A 20,407-nucleotide genomic window follows, 5' to 3' on the forward strand; every position below is an offset into this window, starting at 1 on the left:
AACTGAAAAGTTGATCTTGTAAACTCCTGTAGACTGTTTTATCATAAACCTTATACAACACTAGGTTAATTTATAATTTGCCTGCTGCATTGCAATAAAATACAAAATTTTGAAAACTCTCAGTATATTTTTGAAATTGAAAAAAACCTGCTTGAATAAATCCAAAAAAGTTTTCAAATAGTTGTTGAAGGACCTTGAAATGGTTTTAGCGTGTATGTGTGACGTTTAACAAGAAAATAATAGATTTGTTTTTCTCTTTTTCTTCAGCACAAATTGGAGAAATCCATTTTATAAATTTGTGCAATTAATTGACAGGTTTTAACAGTTAAATAGTACAAATAGTACGTACCCAAATGCAGTTTAAAGCTAACCTTTCTTCTTAACTTATCGTATCAATGTGAGATGCATTTTCTAAAAAAACAAAGAACTCCAATTAAAACAGTCTAATTCCTAATTTTCCTATACTATTGAAAATCGCGCAGAACCAAGTTGTTGATTTTATTCCTTAATACGCTTATTTAATGGCACGTAACACAATTATTCTGAGTTAATCCTTAATTCTTCTCTTCTAGCACAGATGGTAAAGAATAAAAGGAATTAACACCATTTGAAATAATATCAACATAAACTAGATGTATATCAGATAATAGCTTATTCTAAAAAAAAAAAATCACATTTATTTGCAGAAAATACAAAAGAAGCGGTAGTGGACGAGGCTGTATTCTAAAAGTAATTTTGGCGATAAAAATCTAAGCAATTACTTTTTAAATTTATCTTTAACTTCTAAAGGTCGCTTTAAAGTAGTTTTCTCTACTAAAACTGTGGTAATTTTTAGAACCATTAAAAACAGGATTAAAACTTTTAAAAGTTAATTTTGTTTTCTTAACTTCAAGTATAAATTTCTAAAAACTTTGCATTAATTGTTAGACAAAATTACTAATTTATTAAATTATTTATAAATGATTAGTTTTCTGTACAACAATATCCAGTTCGTGGCAAGTTAGACTACATTGAGAAGTTTCAATGTTTTAAGGGACCGACTAGATTGCTTCTTTGCTGTTCAATGCATATTTCACAGTGTGATTTTGAAGATTTCTACTCCTTTTCAGTATGCATTTTATTCAATAGTATTGTTGCCAGTGAGTACTCCTTTAGTTTAATATGGCTTTTGGCTCCTGTTTGAATGTTTAGAGCACTCTTTTAATCTTTGTTTTCTGATGTTTTGCGGTCTGAATATATCTTTTTGCCCAAAAGAATTGCAATATCTGATAGTAATTGCATTTGGCTAAACATATATTCAATTTCTGTTGTTAAATTTTCTCCTTTATCGTTCATTTACGAGACTCTTAGTAGATTTCTTTAAATGTTTTTTAGGTTTTACCCTGTACATTTAATTATTAATCGAATCAGTGGCGTACCCTGCAATCAATAATCAACTTTAATTTTTGCTACCCACTTTTCTACATTTTTTTAAAATAATAAATTAATTGTGAACTTATTTATTTCTTCGTTACCCACGTTCTTTTCTTTGAAATTAACAAAGACTCGTGTCAGTTTACTAAACTGCAAGCTACTACAAAAAAAGATGTCTCAGGAGGATAATTTTATGAAGAAAACAACATGAAATTAATATGGTGCTAAGGGTTAATCATATCATCTTAACCTTGAGAATTTGATTTGATTTCTCAAATTACTGTTCGATTACTTCTACTTTATCAATTATTTTTGAAATGAAAAACCAACTCAATTATTGAATGTTAACAGTAAAAAGTATATTTTATTATAAAAATTATTATTAAAAAGTATATTAATATCTAAACTGAATAGAACAGAGCACTCAAGAGGAGTTTTCGCGATAAATGGAGGTTTTGAAAATCCTACAACGAATAACTACTTTCTACAAAAGTAAGGCAAGTAAAAGTTTATCCGACATTAACTTGGCATTTGTTAGCTTTAACTCTTAACTTTATTATAATTAAAACTTTGAACATATATCCTGTAATAATAACAACTTTGCCTAGTTTCCAACGGAAGCTAAGAGATCTTAAAACTGTGGATCCATTCCTGCTTAAACAACTCTCTCAAGTGAGATGGACGGGAGCAACAGGATCTGCGATTATTGTTTATGTTTAGCGTTCCAACACCAGATTTTCAGTTAATTTTTTATACTTTATTCATTTCAAATTTCAGATATGCTACATCCCATCCAGGCGATTTCTTTTTAGTAGTAGATGCTTTCGTTTAGTTTAGAGTTACACTTCTCTATTCTAACATCTTTCAGTGTTTTCTTCCTCTCGCCCTGTTATTTTTATTTTGAAGCTAAAATGACTTTATTGACGTCAAGCGAAACGCGTTTTCCTGATAGGTACAGTTTCACTACCAACCAACCGGGTGTCCTGTGTCAGAAGATTCTGACTAACAAATTTCTGGAAATATAGTTATTCCATCTATTTTTTATTATTATTTTTTTTTTTTCATCTAGTTCAGTCACTTTGGAATATGACAGATTATTAAGAAATTTATTGAAATGTAACAATCAAAAATGGAAAAAGAAACTTCTTTTACTTATTTGATTTAAATTATTAAAGAAACTACAATATTTCAAATCATTTTTATAAAAGTTTCAATACATTAAATTAAATAAGAAGGTAGCAGTTCTTTAAAAATATTATTTAGATAAAATAATCATATCATTGAATGGAAAGTTACTTGTCTTCTTTGACCGGTGTTACTGACTCTACCTGTCCAACGAGTGAGGAAATTCCCCACTTCTTATTGTGTAGGCGATATGGCCACGTTTTGGAGTACTAGAATATCTCCTTCTTCAAATTTAGAACCTTGATAACGCTTAGTTTGTTTTCAAAAAATTTCTCCTTTGGTACAAAATTGTACAATTCTTCCAAACTCTTTCGGCTTTAGATTAAGTCCGTTAGGTAGTTTTTAAAGAATTTATTTTATTTGAAAAATTCCTGCCAGAATGAGACGGGCTATCAAAATTTATTTTTTAAAAAAACTCTTGTCACAATAAGTAATGTTCAATATAAATCATTAACTTGTTTTGATTCTAATCATTTTTGCCAGCAAGCAGTACTTGTGACATTGTCTTCATGAATGAGTTGCGAACGTTACCATGTAGGATCTTTCTAACGCTTAGTATTTGTCTTTATCCTCAACAAATAGAAAATAAAATCATCGTCTTATCCTACATTTTACAGTTATTAACATTAATTTACTTTTATGATAAGTTTTTCTTAGTGCACTGCCGGCCTCCGGAAATGTGCTATCAGCTTCAGGCACTTTGTCGCAGATCAATGAGCTTGGGGCTCCTGCTCTGGAATTGGAGTCCTCCAGATTTCTATTCCATCTCAACCATTTACATACTTCCTTTTATTATTAATTTAGACTTGAATTTTCCCTTGAACTAGAAGTGCTTTGACAGTCTTGTAAAAAGAAGGCTAACCATCTTCATAATTACTAAGATCTTCAAGTGCAGAATTCGTAGTTTTTCTCTTCGCTACTTTTAACAGGCAGTTAAACAAAGTTTCGTCCAAATAGAAAGTTTTGAAAATTACAAAACTAATAATATTAAGCAGACTAATTTATGTTCCAGGATTTGCAAATTAAAGACATTCTTTTTTAAGATCTTATTTGATTTTGTTTACTAAATATTATTTTTGAGCGATTTACTGTATTAGAAAACCAGACTTACCTTACCGAGTACTGTATTCATTCATGCTTTTATTACCATTTCTCTAATCGTCTCCTGTAAGATATAACTTGGTAGTTAGACGTAACGGTCGCCTGATAAAGTAGTCCGTTCTTGCAATTATTAATTTTTAAACTATTTTTCATTTTTTATCCACTAGAATTGAACATTTCTATGAAGAAAATTGTTCAAAAATTTAACAATTAAAGAAATATAAGTGATGACAGTTAATATTACCAAGTGTAAGGAGTAGTGTGTCCTCTGATGTTCGCATGATGTTTTTGCCAAGTCACAGAACTCAGTTCTTATTCAAAATGCATGTCAACCTTCAACATCTGTGACGAGCTCTTTCTCAGACACTAGTTCACAGTTTCGTTGTATCCATTTTTTACTTTCTGTGCATCTGTCATTGCTTTGTTTTTGTTTAACTTTCGCTTTGTACTTATTTCTAGTTTTCCGCCTATTTTGCTGACAATATAAGTGAGGAAAAATACAAATATTAGTTATGTTTCAGAGTTTATACTTTTAGTTATGAAGTCCTTAATTAAGAGATAAATGTCAGTATTTTATTATATAATTTGGGACTTCTTATTAAGTTATTTGATAAATAAAATAATTTCTGTTTCCCCCACATATTTTTTGAGAGCTGAAACTGTGATAATAGAAAAGCTAGTTCTTGTAGATCGAACTCGCTGCTGAACCTGGAGCAGGTGTTCACCACTGCAAAAGAAAGAGTCAACCACAGCAAGCTTATTTGAAGTTAGTAAGCCCTTCAAGAGCTAAAGAATTTTCCCCAAATTTATTACAGGAGGCAAAAGATATGTGCTACTAACTACTACCATTACTTCTTTGCAGTTTAGGAAAGATTTGGCACTAAACGATGTTCTCAGGCCATTGAGGAAATTATTAAATTGTAAAGGAAATTTCTATCCTAAACCTGGACTGAGACCTCATGGTCAGCCGAAGGAATATAGTTAGTTCTATTACTATTTGTTTTTTTCTGAAAACAGTGTAAAAAAGAGCGAGGTGAGTCTCTGTTGTCTTCAGTGATGAAGCAGCTGCCTCCAGTGATGGGTGTTTTGCAATATTAGGTGAAAGTGTTCCAAAAGAGATTAATACTTTGTTTTTTTTAATTTATCGTAGAATTATTCTGAATAGTGTGATTTATAGTTAAAGGAAAAACAGCGCATGTAAATTGTTGTTGAATAAGCATTTTACAATTTGTATTTATATTTTCCTGCCATGAAGCAAACTAGTTTATAAAACAATCTACTTAACGTTTATAACCAACTTAAATTAGCTTCCATATTTATTCCGTTGATCCAGTTTCATTACAGTAGATAATTGTGAATGGTTTTTTTTGACTCCTAGCTACAAATCACCGGCCTATCTACCGAAATTCTCTAAATCTTTTTATTTGTTAAGATCGACCAGATAAAGCCAAATTCGACCAGCGCCGTAAGGCCGTCATGCGGTTGCAGAGATTTTTAAAAAAACTGTCCTTTAAATAAAACAGATAAATATAAAGGAAAATTAGGATCGAATAGAAACATATGCAGCAGGTAGCTTCTTAGATTGCTGACTGTAAACAATTATTAATGTTCTTGGTGGGCACTGTTGCATGTAATACAAAAGTAATTTCAGAGAGGATATGTATTCTCTTATAAATAGTGTTTTATGTACAGATATATATACATAATTTCCGGTCCAAAAATAATTTGAACTTTTATGATGCTTGCTTAATTAGTTAAGAAATTAGTAGTATTTTATAAACAAGTACGCTCTTTCTCTTACTTCCTGGGAAGTAGTGAGATCATATCAAAGTTTGTACATCGAATTTACTACTAAATATTAGACGTCTCTGATTCCGAAAAGAGCTTTTGATGTGAAATGGTGTGGGTCATCAATCGTTCAATGTTTCTTAAATATTGAACATTTCACAATCAATTAGATGACAGTCCTTGCTCCTTTGAATAAATATGGTATCTTTCTTTCGGAATCCTTCAAGTCGGAAGTGTAAATTAATGTTCGTTTCTTTTTTACTTTTTTTTTCGAACAAAAAATCAGCTTCTGCTTTCTCTTTGAGATCAGAACTTGATCTCAGGGCGGTTGGGATTAGTAAATTGTCTGTGTGTTTATTTATGTATATTTAGCGATTAGAATTTCTTTTCTTTAAGTTGGAGGATTGGGGAAAAAAGTTGTTCAGCAACGCCTTACCATCGTCCCAGCCTTTTTCGTCCATCCGGTTTGCTCTTAGGTTAGGGTGGCGCTAACACTCTACAGTCCTGTTGCTCATGTAGGCTCATTCCCAAAATTTCTTTGTATAATAGTTTTAAATCGCATTGTTTTGGTTTTAGATAAAGTTGTTTCATATCGCTTTGGACGTGTAAAAAGTTAGGGCTCGTGAAATTGAGTATTTTGCAATGATAAAAGTTTTATTAAGTGTTAATACAAAAATTTATGATGAAAGAGGTCAGGTTACTAAACACTTTTCGTTTGCATAAAATAAATTTTAAGATTAAATGCTCATTAATTCAAATTTCTTGCGAAATATTTAACGTAATTGTAATTTACATGAAAATCAATTGTATTGAATTGAAACGAAAAGACAGGAAGTGCCCAAGGTCTGTAACTGCGCACTTGTTATATATATATATATGTATTGAAAATTTATGTTCATCAAAATTTTATCATTAGCAAATACTAATTAAACCTTTTAAAAAAAAAGATTGATTGATTTTTTGAGAGCCAGCAAAGTAGCATTGACGTATCCTAGTAGAATGAATGTTGAGATAGATTCAAAGTTGAAGTTGATACAAGGAGCACCTCTAGATTCATAGTTGAAGTTGATACAAGGAGCACCTCTAGATTCAAAGTTGAAGTTTATACGAGGAGCACCTCTAGATTCAAAGTTGAAGTTTATACGAGGAGACCTCTAGATTCAAAGTTGAAGTTTATACGAGGAGCACCTCTAGATTCAAAGTTCACGTTGATAATTTTTTGTTTTTATTGTTATCGCTCCAGCTAACCGAAGAGAGGGCTCTAGCTATAAATGTGTGGTACCTTCCCTATTGCGATTTTTAATTCTGTTAACGCTTCATTGTTACTTGTGCCTTGTGAGAGTTTATTTTTTATATATATAATCATTAAAAGCGCACCACGAAAAATTTTTTACTTTTTACTTTCCGCTATATCGGCCTCATCGTTTCATTGAATCTCTCTGAACCTGCACTTGCATCATAACCAACATAATTTCATTTACTCTTGTATAATTTTAATTTTAGATCATTTTTACAATGTCAATGACTCGAACCATAAGATAAATTAATTATAAAGAAAATTGTAGAGATTCTAAAGGCTAAGTATCTTTGAGAATAAAAGACAAGATGTTTTTATATCCATCTTCCTCCCTCAATTTAAAAAAATAATTCTCCCCCTAATGTTTAAATTATTATTGCGGAGCGATATAATTAAATGTCAAGACAACTTTGACGTAGATTGTTAATCTAACAGTTGTAATGAGTAAAGTTTTCTTTCGATCTTGTTGCGAATGTGTAATAGGTTTGGTGGTTATTACGCACTTTGCATGTAATTAATTTCTGCTAACCACTCAGTGGCAAATATGAAGAACTCACACTTAGTAGTTGATAATTCTCAAGTTAAACATATCATTGATTACAGTACTAAAGTAATGAATTTTGTGCGTTGACCGTGGTAATGTAGTTTTTGTTTTATTGTTTTACAGGTATTAAAAACTTGCAGTGCCATAATAACTTCATCGTAGCTATTATTATTGTGATAAAGTTATGGAAAAGCCTCTTCAACAGTTTTTCTGTGGTAAGTAAATTTTGTAAGGCAGTTTATTCTAATGCCTCCTTGAACCATTGTCATTCTGCCAGTTTTCTGCTTCTTTTCAATAGCGATTTAAGAGATTATGTCATTGTACGTATTAACAGATTTGAAGCAAAGTAATGATAAATTAAACCAAGTTGAGCTATGTTGTTGAGTAAAGTTTAAAAAAGCCGAAGTAAATTACTAATTTGATTAATTTCATTGCACTATATTCTTAAAAAAGTCAAATCAACAAACTTAAATGATTTTTTTTAATCAAAGTAACAATATGTAACGAAGAATATTGCGAGTGAATGATGTGTTGATGCTTGATCAAGTATGTTCACGATGTTGATTTTCTGAGGTATCCCTCACTTGTATTTTCTTCAGCCTTCACCCTCATCATCGGGACATGAAACGGGTAGGAAAAGCAGCATTACGACTCTCATTCATAACAATATCCGTTCATAGTCACCTCTCTATAGAAACTCAGCCAATCACATACAGTAGGTATACTCAATCCAAATTCAAAACGCACGTCACTCTGCATACGCTTTTTCACGAAGAAAAACTTGAGATAAGACATCTATCATAGCAATTTTGCTCTTTTCTAACCATGAAACCCATACGCACACTTCTTCTCACATCATGAGTTGAATATTCTCGGCACCTCCATTCACATCTATCGCACCATTTTGTTTCGTTAATTTCATTTCCCATTCACATTGTCGACATTCCTATCTATTACTAATCAAACCAACATCCATACAAAATTTCAAAGCATTAATCTCTCCATCCAAACTTAGACTAAATTCAAGCTTTTAAAGAAATAAAAACTGTAGATTAATAACACTAACGACAAATGAAGTTCGAAAAAACAATACATCAAACAAAAAGCACGTCACACTGGCGGAAAATAATCATAGCTGACTGAAAAGGAAACAGAATATTCACTGTTCTGTGCGTACGATCAAAATAAATAAGCTACACGGCCGCTAGGCTGTAAAATAACCAAATACTATTTCATTCTGACTTCCTTTATAGAAGGATAAGTTTAGAATCGATTCTCAATGTAGATTAAGTAACAAAAGTTTCGTTGCTTCTTACCTGTCCCACGTCTTGCTATTGGTAGCAGAAAACTTTTCATTGGTCTGCCCCCAGCAAAATGAAAAGGAAACAGTGAACATTCTAAATAATTTATTGACTGACCCACACTGAGTGATATTAAAAGACTCGTGTTGAAATCTAGTTAAAGGGGTTGCTATGTGAATTAATTAATTTGTAATAGAATTTTCTTCATGAGATGGTCTTTAATTTTTGCCACTCATTACTGAAGTTGAAAGCCCAAAAATGAAACTTCAGAATGTATGCACCTTCACAAAGAAGAACCTTTCTTGCTTGCCAAACTTCTGGATCAAATCACCAAAGAGTTTGGGATTTACAGTGGAGCGTGGACCCAAGAATCTGTGGTTCTCAACAAAGCAAGAGCTGCATTAAAACTTCACTGTCTAGCCACTTTTAATATGTTTGTTAACAAAGCTTGGTTACCAAAAGCACTGGTATATTTTATAGCAAATATTTAAAAAGGAGGCGTCTGGTAAAATTCTTTACTGTTAAAATTGTGCTGTAAATAATGTGGCATTTCTGGAGGATTTGTCCAAAAGTGCTTACCACACAAGTCCTTCTTGGAGATTTGATGAATTGATTTTGGATTGGAAGCTGAGTTATTAAAGAAGAAGATGAATTGCAGGCTAAGAAGAGACGAGACAGTGAATTGCAAAAAGGAGAAATCGATCCGAATAGCGGATTGCAATGGAAGCTTGTTAATTTTTTTAAATTTTCCTATCAAGTTCAAATATATTTATAACGTATACACATTTTTTATTTGTATTTTTATTATGTTTGATACTTAGTAATTGAAGAATTCCGTATGCATTACTATTAATCTTTTTTTCGAATTTCTCAAAACTACTCAAAAGTCGTAAATCTATATGATTGCAATACCTTCGCATACGAGCAGTTAAAGAAAAATGATAATATAAATCAACCAATTGTTGTCTTTATTTACAACATTCTTTCATAAAATCATGCTAATTTTATGGTGAAAAGTTTGTTTTTGAGTCATATTATCTTAGTTATTATTCAAAAGAGTTGCACCATAACCGCAATAATATTGAGCACAATTTGTTTTACTACGAGTATTGCCCAGTTTTCACTTCGTTCTTTCACGCCTTTTTTTCTCTCATTCCAGTCCACTTTTCCTCATTGTTTTCTTGGAAAAAGTTTTTCCAATATATCTACTAAGAAAAAAAAACATGAATCAATGGTTTATTTATGTAAAATTTATTCTTAAGAGTTTGGATATTCTTTTTTATTATATTTATCATCTGAAAATTGTGAAAAAAAAATGAGTGGTTGTTTCTAAGTCCGTCTTATCTCTTACCCCCCCCCCCTCAAGTAAATCGTCTAGATTTTCTGTTATCCATTTTTCTTGGAAATACATGGAATTAAGTGGATTTTTCCGGAATATAGAACATTTTACTGAATCATTAAGTTTTTTAGAAGTTTTCTTGAAAACTTGTGGTACACTTATTGGATTCAGGTTCTATAATTTTCTTAAGTATCTATTTTTCAAGAAAATTTATTTTACTTCATTTCAGGGCAGAAAAGATAGTAAGTAATAAACCCAATCTAAACGAGTTGATAAAAGTATGAAAAAATAGTGTGGATTTTCTTTTAAATAGTTCAGTTGTTACCTTCTAACAGTTTTTGAATCTGTGACTATTTTTTCTTAGAGGGCTTTACACCAAACTTGTCAATAATTTTTTTATTTATTGGTTAATGAATATTGATTTGTAAGAAGTCTTAGAATACAGTGCTTCCGTCAAAATCATTCAGTACCCCGGAGGTACACAACACTATGTCCAATTTTAAATTTTTTACAAGAGAGCAAATGAAAGAGTTTTTTCGTGGTTTTTTCTCAACACCTGAACCAACTGGCGGATCCGGGACCTGCTAAAACCAACCATATCCGTTCTTGACAGGGCCAAGGATTTCCTTAGCCTGGCGGCAGTCAGTTCGGGTTCTCCACCGTTTCCGATGTTCTTTCAAAATCCACTGTTCCACCTCTGTACTACAACGTCGATAGGATGCAGGGATAATGGGCTGAGGAGTCATTGTTATCAATGCAGCTCCTTCCTTTGCTGTTTCATCAGCAAGTTCGTTACCCGGAATCCCAGAATGACCAGGAGACCAAGCAACCAAAAAGATGCACCATAAATGATGGTTGGGTAATAAAAAAGAAATCTTGTATTAGAAAAATTAAAAAAAGAAATTTTGAAAAAATGGACTCAGTGTTGTGTACCTCGGGGGGTACTGCATTGTTTTGCAGTAAACAAGAAAGAGATGAATTAGTGTTTCACCAGATTGTTTTCAAAAGCAAATTTGGTGATTTCTTCAGGAACTTTTAGTAAATGAGGTAAATGACTAGTAGTAGGGATTTGGCCAAAGAGATCTATTAGACTGGAATTGCTTTCAAAAAAATTCTCACATTTACGGGAAAAAGTCTCAGTGCGTTTAGTTCTGTGTAAGTATTGACTTGATACTTTCAAGAATTGTAGTGTGATTTCTCTCAGTTCTCAATTTCTTCTTTCTCAGGCTTTAGGGTAATGGTTTAATCTGAGCATCCAAGTCATTAGAGAATCAGTACTACCTTCCGTTCTATTTCGCCTTCGAGTCCGCCTACCTCTTCCATGCCCTCACAGGATTAAATGACTTTATTGCCAACGTTATCTGTATCACGTCGCCTCTTTCTCTGCGCATTCCCTTAACAATTTACCATCGATCCCTCTACCTTCTCTGCAAGCTACTCTGTAAATCTAATTACTTTCTTGAAATTGATACTAATTTAGACATAATTTACTTTTCTCTTGCATTTTAATCTAGTTAAAGTTTTCTCGCTTTTACAAATGAAAATGTATTTAATTATTACTGGCATTAAAGAAGAAGAAATTTTGGAGTATATCACATTTTCACGTTCGGCTTTTAACTTAATTAAATATTCTTACATTCTTTACTGGTGAAATTATTATATATTTTTTGTAATTGGATATTGTCTAGTCGCGAATATCATTAATAGCAACGAGCACATTCTAAAAATGGTGGTATTGAGATTAATTCTAGCTTCGAGGGCTTTTTTCCAAATCTTTATTGTTATATAATGTATTCGTTGGTAGCTAAAGCGAGGTTGATATGACTTGAGGTAGTTGACTGGGTAGAAAGAAGTCAATACGATTAGGGTGTCAAGCAAATCGATTGTCAGGTTTTGGCGCCTTTATTCCATGCCATATGACAAAAGGTATTTCCCAGTTATAATAAAGTCCATGCGTAATGAGGACGTAAATCTTTAAGAGAACGGCCGGAAGTTCGATATTAGGAAACATTTTTAAAATATCAATAAATATCTATTTCGTGCAAAACACAAACTTAAGGAGAGTATATTTGAAAGCAACTTTCAAAAACAAATACATTACAGCTAAGTATCGTTTTTTTAAGGAAGTATTCCGTACTTTTCAAAATGGTTTTAAAAACAAAAATAAATACATTTCATTTTCTAAATAGGTTACCTTTGTGTCTGAGTTAATTTCACGATATTTTAACCATGCGAAATACTCGTTCTTCACCATAATCATATCTTTGCGCTTATTATCAGGCAAATGAACGAAATACTTCGCTCATATTTCTGCAGATAAGACAATTAAGTGAGACCTAGAAGCGTAAAAGAGCTGATACTTTATTGGCTAAACTATCGCGACAGAGTTTCACAAGTTTGGCATATCCAATTTCTCAAATTTTGGTTACTGTTTAAAGTTTTTGTATACTTAATTGTGAGATGAAACAAATATGGAAATCTACAACGAAATTTACATTTTAGGTGACAAGTTATTGCGAGACAACAACTAACTGTCAGATCTCCTAAAGTTTTGCCTCTTGTTTATCAACTCCAAAAAAATTCTCTGATATCACCGCGTTCACAAAGAGGATGCGCGTTATTAGTACTCGGCTAAGATTGTGGACTTACAACAGGTTGGCAAATGGTACAAATTCAAACTTAAGTCTCCTGATTTGAAGGCAATCATTGGAGGCCATTTCTTGCTTACCGGCATTTCCTCATAAATAGGCAGGAATTTCTCTTTATTGTTGCTACTAAAACAAACTCTATACAAATAGAACTCTTGTCACAGTTTACTTTGTATTCACTATTCAGCCGACGCTGACAGCTGGCTTCGCGCCAATAAACTATGTTGCGACTAAGTTACTTACACTCGACGTAGGTATCAAGTTAGTTATTTTGTGTTTTCTACTTGTTAGGTATTACAATAAAACTTTTACAATAAACAATGAAGTACAATATTTGTCTTTAATGACTGAACCAGGCGAGCAAACATTAAACTTAGCTTGAACAAAGTAAATAAATTTGAAGGAAATAATAGATGAAAATGCATATTATTGTAAACAGTATTCACGATTGTTATTCATATCTATTTCGATTTGCTGGTTCATTTCATAGATCTCACCACAATAAACTATTTTACATAAAAAATTAAAGGAAGTAAAATTGAAAATATATAATTTTTGTGCCAATTTCTATTATTGGTCTTACAGTAGCGCTAGTAAATCTCGTCAGAGATGCAAAGAAATCATAATAGTTTAAATAAACTGCTGCATAAAAAAATCAAAAGTTGTAAAGTTCATTTTCGATTGCTGCTTCCAAATTGTAATCTAACTCGAAAAATGTTAGCGCTTCGACGCCCATTATGCTTATGGGATAAGTAGTATGTATCAAAGTTTAAACAAAAAAAATCTTCGTTGTATTTCCGAAAAATAGTTAAATAAACGAGTTTAAAGGTAAATGAGTAATAGTCAACTTGTGAATTAGTTTTTATTATAGTTTGGAACTATTCAGCACATTTTAGAAGAAGGCAAGATTTCAATGGGATGGCTGAGAGCGTGGTCACCTTTAAAGTTTTAGCTTCTGATTGCCCAATCTTTGAAATCTGATTAGTTACTTGTTTATCACTAATTATTTCAAAGAAAAATATAGTTCAAACTTTGGTTTCTGTTTTTTCTTCTGTAGCTATTTGATTAACCTAACATACATATTATAAATTACATACATATTTTTAACAAGTTTGTTGATATCAGGCTCGAAGTTTCTTTAAACAAACAGTCGTGAGTCACCGCGTTCGGTAACATGCAAACGATTTCTCTTTCTAGTTAGCAGCGTTACAACAGTATTAAATCCACGTTCACTCAAATACGGCGATGGGAGTGCTATCAAAAAATCGTTGCTTTATACGAGAATTTAAAATGCAAAAAATGGCATGATTTATTTTGGTGGCTTTTCGTAAAATCTTTTAGAAAAAAAACACCTATTTTCCGAAAAACAAAAATACTTTAGTGATTTTGTAGTTGCGTGTCGCTACAGTGACCGCTTCGGCGGCGCTATGCAATCGTAAGATGGATATACGTCGCCGCAAGCTCGCTGAACGTGGAACTTAGGAATTAGAGTCACTCCAACCGAATATCAGTGCCGCAAGTACTAGCTGATTGATGCCCCTTTCACAGATGTGTGGAATCAATAACTAATCTAATTTCTTAATTGCGTTATCCATAACGCCTATTTAGTAATGAATAATTTAATGTGATTAGAAAGTTCATAGAGGAGACTATGGCTTACATAATACAGGCGCTTACAATATGCTTTGATGTATATACAGCGTGCTTATCCGTTCTCTAGACCTTTGCAACTTAGTTGTGTGTACTTTTACATATCATTTCTTGAACTTTGAAGTCCTACTACCCTACTCCTCTTTGCAAGTTACATGAATTGAGTTTCTGCTTCTACCAAGAGTCTACAAAACTTATGGTCCAACAAATTTCATCATTTTAAAATATGCTTTTCGTTCTGCATTCTTAATATCAAATATAATCATTGAACAGGACTGTTATATTTATATTTTCATTAATATTTTGCCAGCAGTCAATACCAAATTAACATATAAATTGGATCTCCATTAATTGTAATGGAGATATTTGCATTACATGTTTGAACACGGCTGTTTTGTTATTTAATTTCATTAACATTTAAATTTATCTTTTGTACGGAGGAAATAAATTTGTTCTTTAACTACATTTAGTGTCTTTCCTTTTAATTAGATATATTTTATTTGCAGTTAATAACAATTATTTCAGTTTTTGTTGTGACATTTGTGGTAGTTTTTTTAATCTTATTTCTCGGTTAGTAGTAAGCAATAGTATTGAATTTACTCAAATAGTTGTTTAAGAAATAGATCTTTAGTTTATGAATAAAAATGGAATGTAGCGGAGAGCTCAAATTTTGTATTTTAGATGCCAGGAAACTTACTCAATACGGTCTTTTGGCTGAATTCAGCATTAAAAGGCATGCAGATTAATTGAGGTGGTTCAACCTAAGTAATTGAATCGGGATTAGATGTGCTTTAAATTATTTTTTCCATATTTGTTTTGAACTAGGAAAGGAGCAACAAATACAAGAACATTTCGTTTAATGTTCATTAAGCCATTTTTTAAATGTTAGAAAGCAATGTTGCAATCAGATTAGATTCTAATAGAGAGAATGTGGAAGGAAATTCAAAATAAATATTTTGAGGGACTTTCCACAACATTGGCAAGAGCATGCTCTGTTCATGAGACAAGTAACGTTTAAAAAACATTCCCTTTTTAGGAGAAGTCAAAATTCCATTTTATCCAGAATCTTTCTAAATGAATTTTGAACTACTTGCAAAACCTCCAAAATTTAACCTTCTATAGCTCAATAACTAGAATCACTAAAACATTGCTATTTATACCAGTTTTAGAGCTTACTTTTCTCTATAATTCGGTCAAAAATTCATTGAAATCTGAACGACGCTAAGAGAGATGTAGAGGTTTGAAATTTGAACGAGTTACAATACTACCAAAGTTTATTGTTATTGGACTTTACTCTTTTTCGTGCAGTTTTTTGACTCTTCAACCCTTTTACAACTGTTCTGCAAAACAGTTCTAATTAATACATACATATTGAAAAAAATTGCAAATATAAGAACAGATTTTACATTTGTTTAGTACTTATCAGAGTTTTGAAAATAAATAATTGCTGGTATCATTTTGTAATGAATAAAATAAAAGAATAAATCCCCAGATGCTTTTGAAAAGGTGGGACGTTTTTAAACGTATCATACATTCCTCTCTAAGTTTAAATTCAATATGGAGCCTTCTAATTTTTCAGTTAATTTTTGAGTATGCTTCAATTCCCAAAAAACTATAAAAAAAAAAGAGTTCTTATTTTGCAGTTGCTTTAGTTTTTGGAGAATGTAATGAGAACTGGATCATTACAGTTTACCATATCCTATTTTTCTAGCTCTTCGTTTGAAGGATTTAGGTGGAAATCTTTTGATAATTTGTGTTTGCATTGTGACTCTATACTATGGTGTTTCATCATCTTAATGGTACCCACTGTTGAGACTTCTATCATTTTTCGATCTTTCAAATGTACCACAAGCTATCAATCAAGAGTTAGCTGTGTAAATAAATTGAGTGGCTAGAAAACTGTAAATTCAAACCCTGGACAACAAGCATTCTTTTTGCTCCCTTTAAATGTCAATGCTTCTTCGTAGGAGTATCAGTGCCCAGCTGGTCAGTCGTAATTAATCATTGTGTTGTATGCAGAGTGGTAAGCTGTAGTCTTGGTAGTGGTTATCTCCACATCAACCGTAGATCTGTTTATTGGTGAAGGTCAGTGTTATGTTTTCAAGAGGATTTAGAAACATGCTCATTCATTCAGCCTTGTAGTAAATTCTATTGATTGCAGCATTTTCTCTGAAAATAAGAGAAAAAAAAGAGATATTTCAGTAAAATAAGATTCAAATAAAATGTGCAAATTAATATATTTTATATAGCTTTCTAAAATTTAATGAATAAGTTTGAAATTAATCGCGTTTAAGATTCATCTGAGGTTTGTTACGGTGAGATGAACCCTTTATGCGCTATATAGATATTATGCAAACACCAATTACCTTACTGAATTGCTTGGTTTATTGGTCCAGTTGGATTGTTTGTGTGATTGTTATTATTCTATAATTGTACAATATAATAATTATGCTATCAATTTTATTAAATATTACTGAGACGTAAAGTTAGTGACTAAAATTTTATTGTTATTTCTGCGGCCATCATCCTCCCTTGAGAAGAAAGAGTGGTGCTCGGGTGTCTTTCTCCATGTGAAGCAAGCCTTCGATCGGGTTTGGCACCCGGGCTTGCTCTGGAAACTCAAGGGCATTCTTCCGTTCACTCACATCCTCATCTTGAAGTCCTATTTGTCTGATCGTCATTTTCAAATTCAAATCGGGATATCGTATTCAGCTAAACATCGTATTGAAGCGGGTGTTCCTCAAGGAAGCATCTTAGGACCTATCCTATATGTTATATACACAGCAGACATACCGATCCATCCTGAATCTGTCCTTCTAACTCAAGCAGATGATACCGCTATATTTTCTCCTCACATTGATCCGGTAACTTCACACAGAAACCTTCATACTCATCTCTTTTCTCTTGAGGAATGGTTTAAAAAATGGAAAATAAAGTTAAATAAAACAAAATCTCAAAATATTACTTTTACTCTCCGCCGCATCACTCTTCCTCCGATCTTCTATGACTCAATTCCAATTCCTCCTGCCAATGTTGTCCGTTATCTTGGGCTTTATTTAGACAAAAGACTGACTTGGAACCCGCACACACGACTTAAACGAACTGCAGTTAACAGGCGTTATCGATTACTTAAAAGACTACTAGACCAACGTTCAAAACTTTCACTTAATAACAAACGACTGATTTACAATTCCATACTAAAACCCGCCTGGACGTACGGTATTGAACTGTGGGTTTCAACGAAACGCTCCAATCTTCACAGAATTCAAACTCTTCAGTCTAAAATTCTGCGCACCATCGTTAACGGCTCGATTTTACGTTTCAAATCTAACCATCCACACAGACTTGGAAATTACGTTTGTTGGTCCAGGTTGCACGAACTTGCTATAAAAGTTTTCATCAGAACTTGCACTCTCATTCCAATCCTCTTGTCCGCCATTTATCCTCTCATCACCATCCAGATCATCCTCCCAGACGACTAAAACGCCAGTGGCCTAGCGATTTTCTCTGTTCTGAAGAGAGTAGCTAATCCTGGAGACGACTTAGGGAGTGTTATCGCTGGGTAATTTCTCCCCTCAATTAGTTAGTTCGATGTCAGTTATTGTCATTGTTACTTATAGCGTCTAGCGCTGGTGTAACTTTACTAATTAAAAAAAAAAAATTCTGCTGCCATCAAAGTTATTAGTAGAAAGAAACTAAATATACACAAAGTACTTCTTTTGTGTTTCGAGTATTAGGATGAATAAAACGTGAATGATTGAATATTTTAGAGGTGCCTAAAGGGGACCATGAAAGTTCACTCTCTCAGTAAATGTAATACAAAATATATAGTTATTTAAAAGGTAAACAAAATAAGAGAAAGATATAGATATAAAGGGCGGGTGGTGCATAGTGAATGGGAGCTATGTTCCCTCAGCCTTACTAGAAATATGTAGTGTGTTCTGCCATTTTGCTCTTAAGGGGATCTCCAACTCTAACTGTTGACATTGATCGAAGTAACCAGTAAATTTCCTTGATTAATTTCTATCTCTATAAATTAAGTTTGACTGGCTGGTCAAGCTTATCTCCTCCTCACTTCGTCAGTAGAATTGAATTATAAAAGAAAAATAAGCAAATTTCAAACGATTCTTTTATTGTATGATACCTCTATATGTAACTTTATGTCTTCTGACGCTCTTTTACATTTTGAAATAGAAACCTCTTGTGTTTATCGTACATAGAATAGGAGATACTTACAAAGAGTGAGTGGCTTGTCCTGTCCAAAATCTACAGTGACTTCACAAAACTATTGTGGCTGTAAATATGCTTTAAATAGAACATAACAGCTTATAAAGCGAATAATAGGTACATGTTAAGGGGTAATGGTGAGAATGATGTAATTTTTTTCAACATTAAAACCAAATATTCACACATTTGCATAACAGAAATCCATAATACGGTGTTGTAATTTGTTTTATGGTAGCAAGATCTAAAAATTTGAAATACGAATTCAAATATATTTGAAATATAAATTAAGAAATCGAAAATTATAAGTGCTCAAGTTAAACGGAATATCAGACCCTATCCCCTAGTTAAAACAATTGTATTTCTGATCAAAGATAGTTGTCTATTTTGATAATATATTGAACTATATTTTAACAACGTAAATCCCCTCAAGTTTGTGATTTTTTCCCCATCATAATTCAATTTCGTCATCGAAATTAGCTTTTTTTCTTCTCATTAGAAGCATGAACCACGCTAGACCAACTTTTCTTAGCCTTTCTTTCTCGCCAGTTGTCCAATTTTATATATCTACTTTGTGCTTTTACCTTTTTTTATTATTAATAAAGTTTCCTTTAGAGTTAATAGATTTTAATAATATAATTATGAGATGTACTTGGTTATTGTTTGATTTAGATGGACGCCAGTGGTCTCGCGATTTTCTTTCATCTGAGGAGATTGGTCAATCTGGAGATGACTGAGGGAGTGTTACCGCTGGCTAACTTCTCCCTCAGTTAGTGGGTGTACAGTATAGTGGTGTCAGTTCTAACAGTGCATCTAGCGCTGGCGTAACGTAACAAATAGATTTTAAAAAAATTTAGATCGACAGCACATTTTGTCATAACAAATATAATTTATTCGTACATTAATTAGGGAATGAATTGGTTAGGCTGAACTCGGATGTAAGAGATGAAATGACCCTTTGAGGAAACTGTACCCACTTTGTACTCTTGGCTTATTCACATACCTTGCTTGACCTTGTATTTCCCTTATTATCTGGCCAGTTTTTTGGTTTATATGCTGCATATGTCTGCTGACATAAATCATTAAAATAATAATAATAATAATGACCATGTCTGGTTAATTTTAACTAAAGTTAGGACATCCTAACTACTGGATTGGATTTTCTATTTCAACTACTGTTTAATAAATATTCACTCATTATCACTTAGATTATATTTGTACACGGAAGACAATAATGCAAACGTATCGTAAATATCTGTTGCAGCTTTAATTGCAGCGTTCATTTTTGTACATTGATTGTAAACTCAAAACGTTTATCCAAAACAACTATAAACCCTATCTAAATTCTTTTTTATCCCTATCTAGGCTTTCTAAAATGTGTATATGTCGTGAAATTCAGAGCAAGTGATATGTTAGGTCTGACTAGATCTTTGAAGAAGTGGAAACGTTTAGAGTTTACAATTTATTGTAAGGACAGAAACCTTTTTTCTTGTGCTGGTAGGTCTTGCGAGGAGAAATCGTATTGTGAAAATACTTTTTGATGAAATCAAAGTGAAAAGTACTATTACTTAACAAACATTAAATAATTTTAGTATTTTTCTCCACTTCAGTTTAATGGATAAACTCTGAAGCTAACAACGAAGCTTATTATAGAAATACATTCTATCATAATGAACAAGCTTTTTTCTGTATTTAACCTTATCTTTGCACCAGCAGACACTTAATAAGACTTTTTGTAGATAAATTGTCAATAATTAGGTTTTCATTCCATATTGTTGAACAGATTGTCGTCAGATCATCTACACTCTTTCAATACTGTTGTCAGTACCAAAATTCACATTATTTGGTCCATTATATTGTAGATTAAGTTGGAGTTTGTTTAGATTAGTGATTAGTAATAGTCAAATACATTGGGTT

At 32.3% G+C, this 20,407-nt stretch overlaps 1 protein-coding gene across 3 annotated transcripts in view; it reads left to right on the plus strand.

The window, feature by feature from the left end:
• Mgat4a (alpha-1,3-mannosyl-glycoprotein 4-beta-N-acetylglucosaminyltransferase a) overlaps nt 1–20,407 on the plus strand; it is a 389,138-nt gene that overhangs the window by 88,618 nt on the left and 280,113 nt on the right. For 2 of the 3 annotated variants that reach the window (XR_012455286.1, XM_074117925.1), the window contains exon 2: nt 7,452–7,543. The exons of the other annotated variant lie outside the window; for it this stretch is intronic. The gene's annotated coding sequence lies outside the window, so the exon portion shown is untranslated. The remainder of the gene's footprint in view (nt 1–7,451; nt 7,544–20,407) is intronic. 3 annotated transcript variants of the gene reach the window in all.

Source organism: Rhodnius prolixus, unplaced genomic scaffold (assembly GCF_049639745.1).
Source record: "Rhodnius prolixus isolate KJV_2025 unplaced genomic scaffold, Rpr scaffold_2, whole genome shotgun sequence".
NCBI lineage: Eukaryota > Metazoa > Arthropoda > Insecta > Hemiptera > Reduviidae > Rhodnius > Rhodnius prolixus.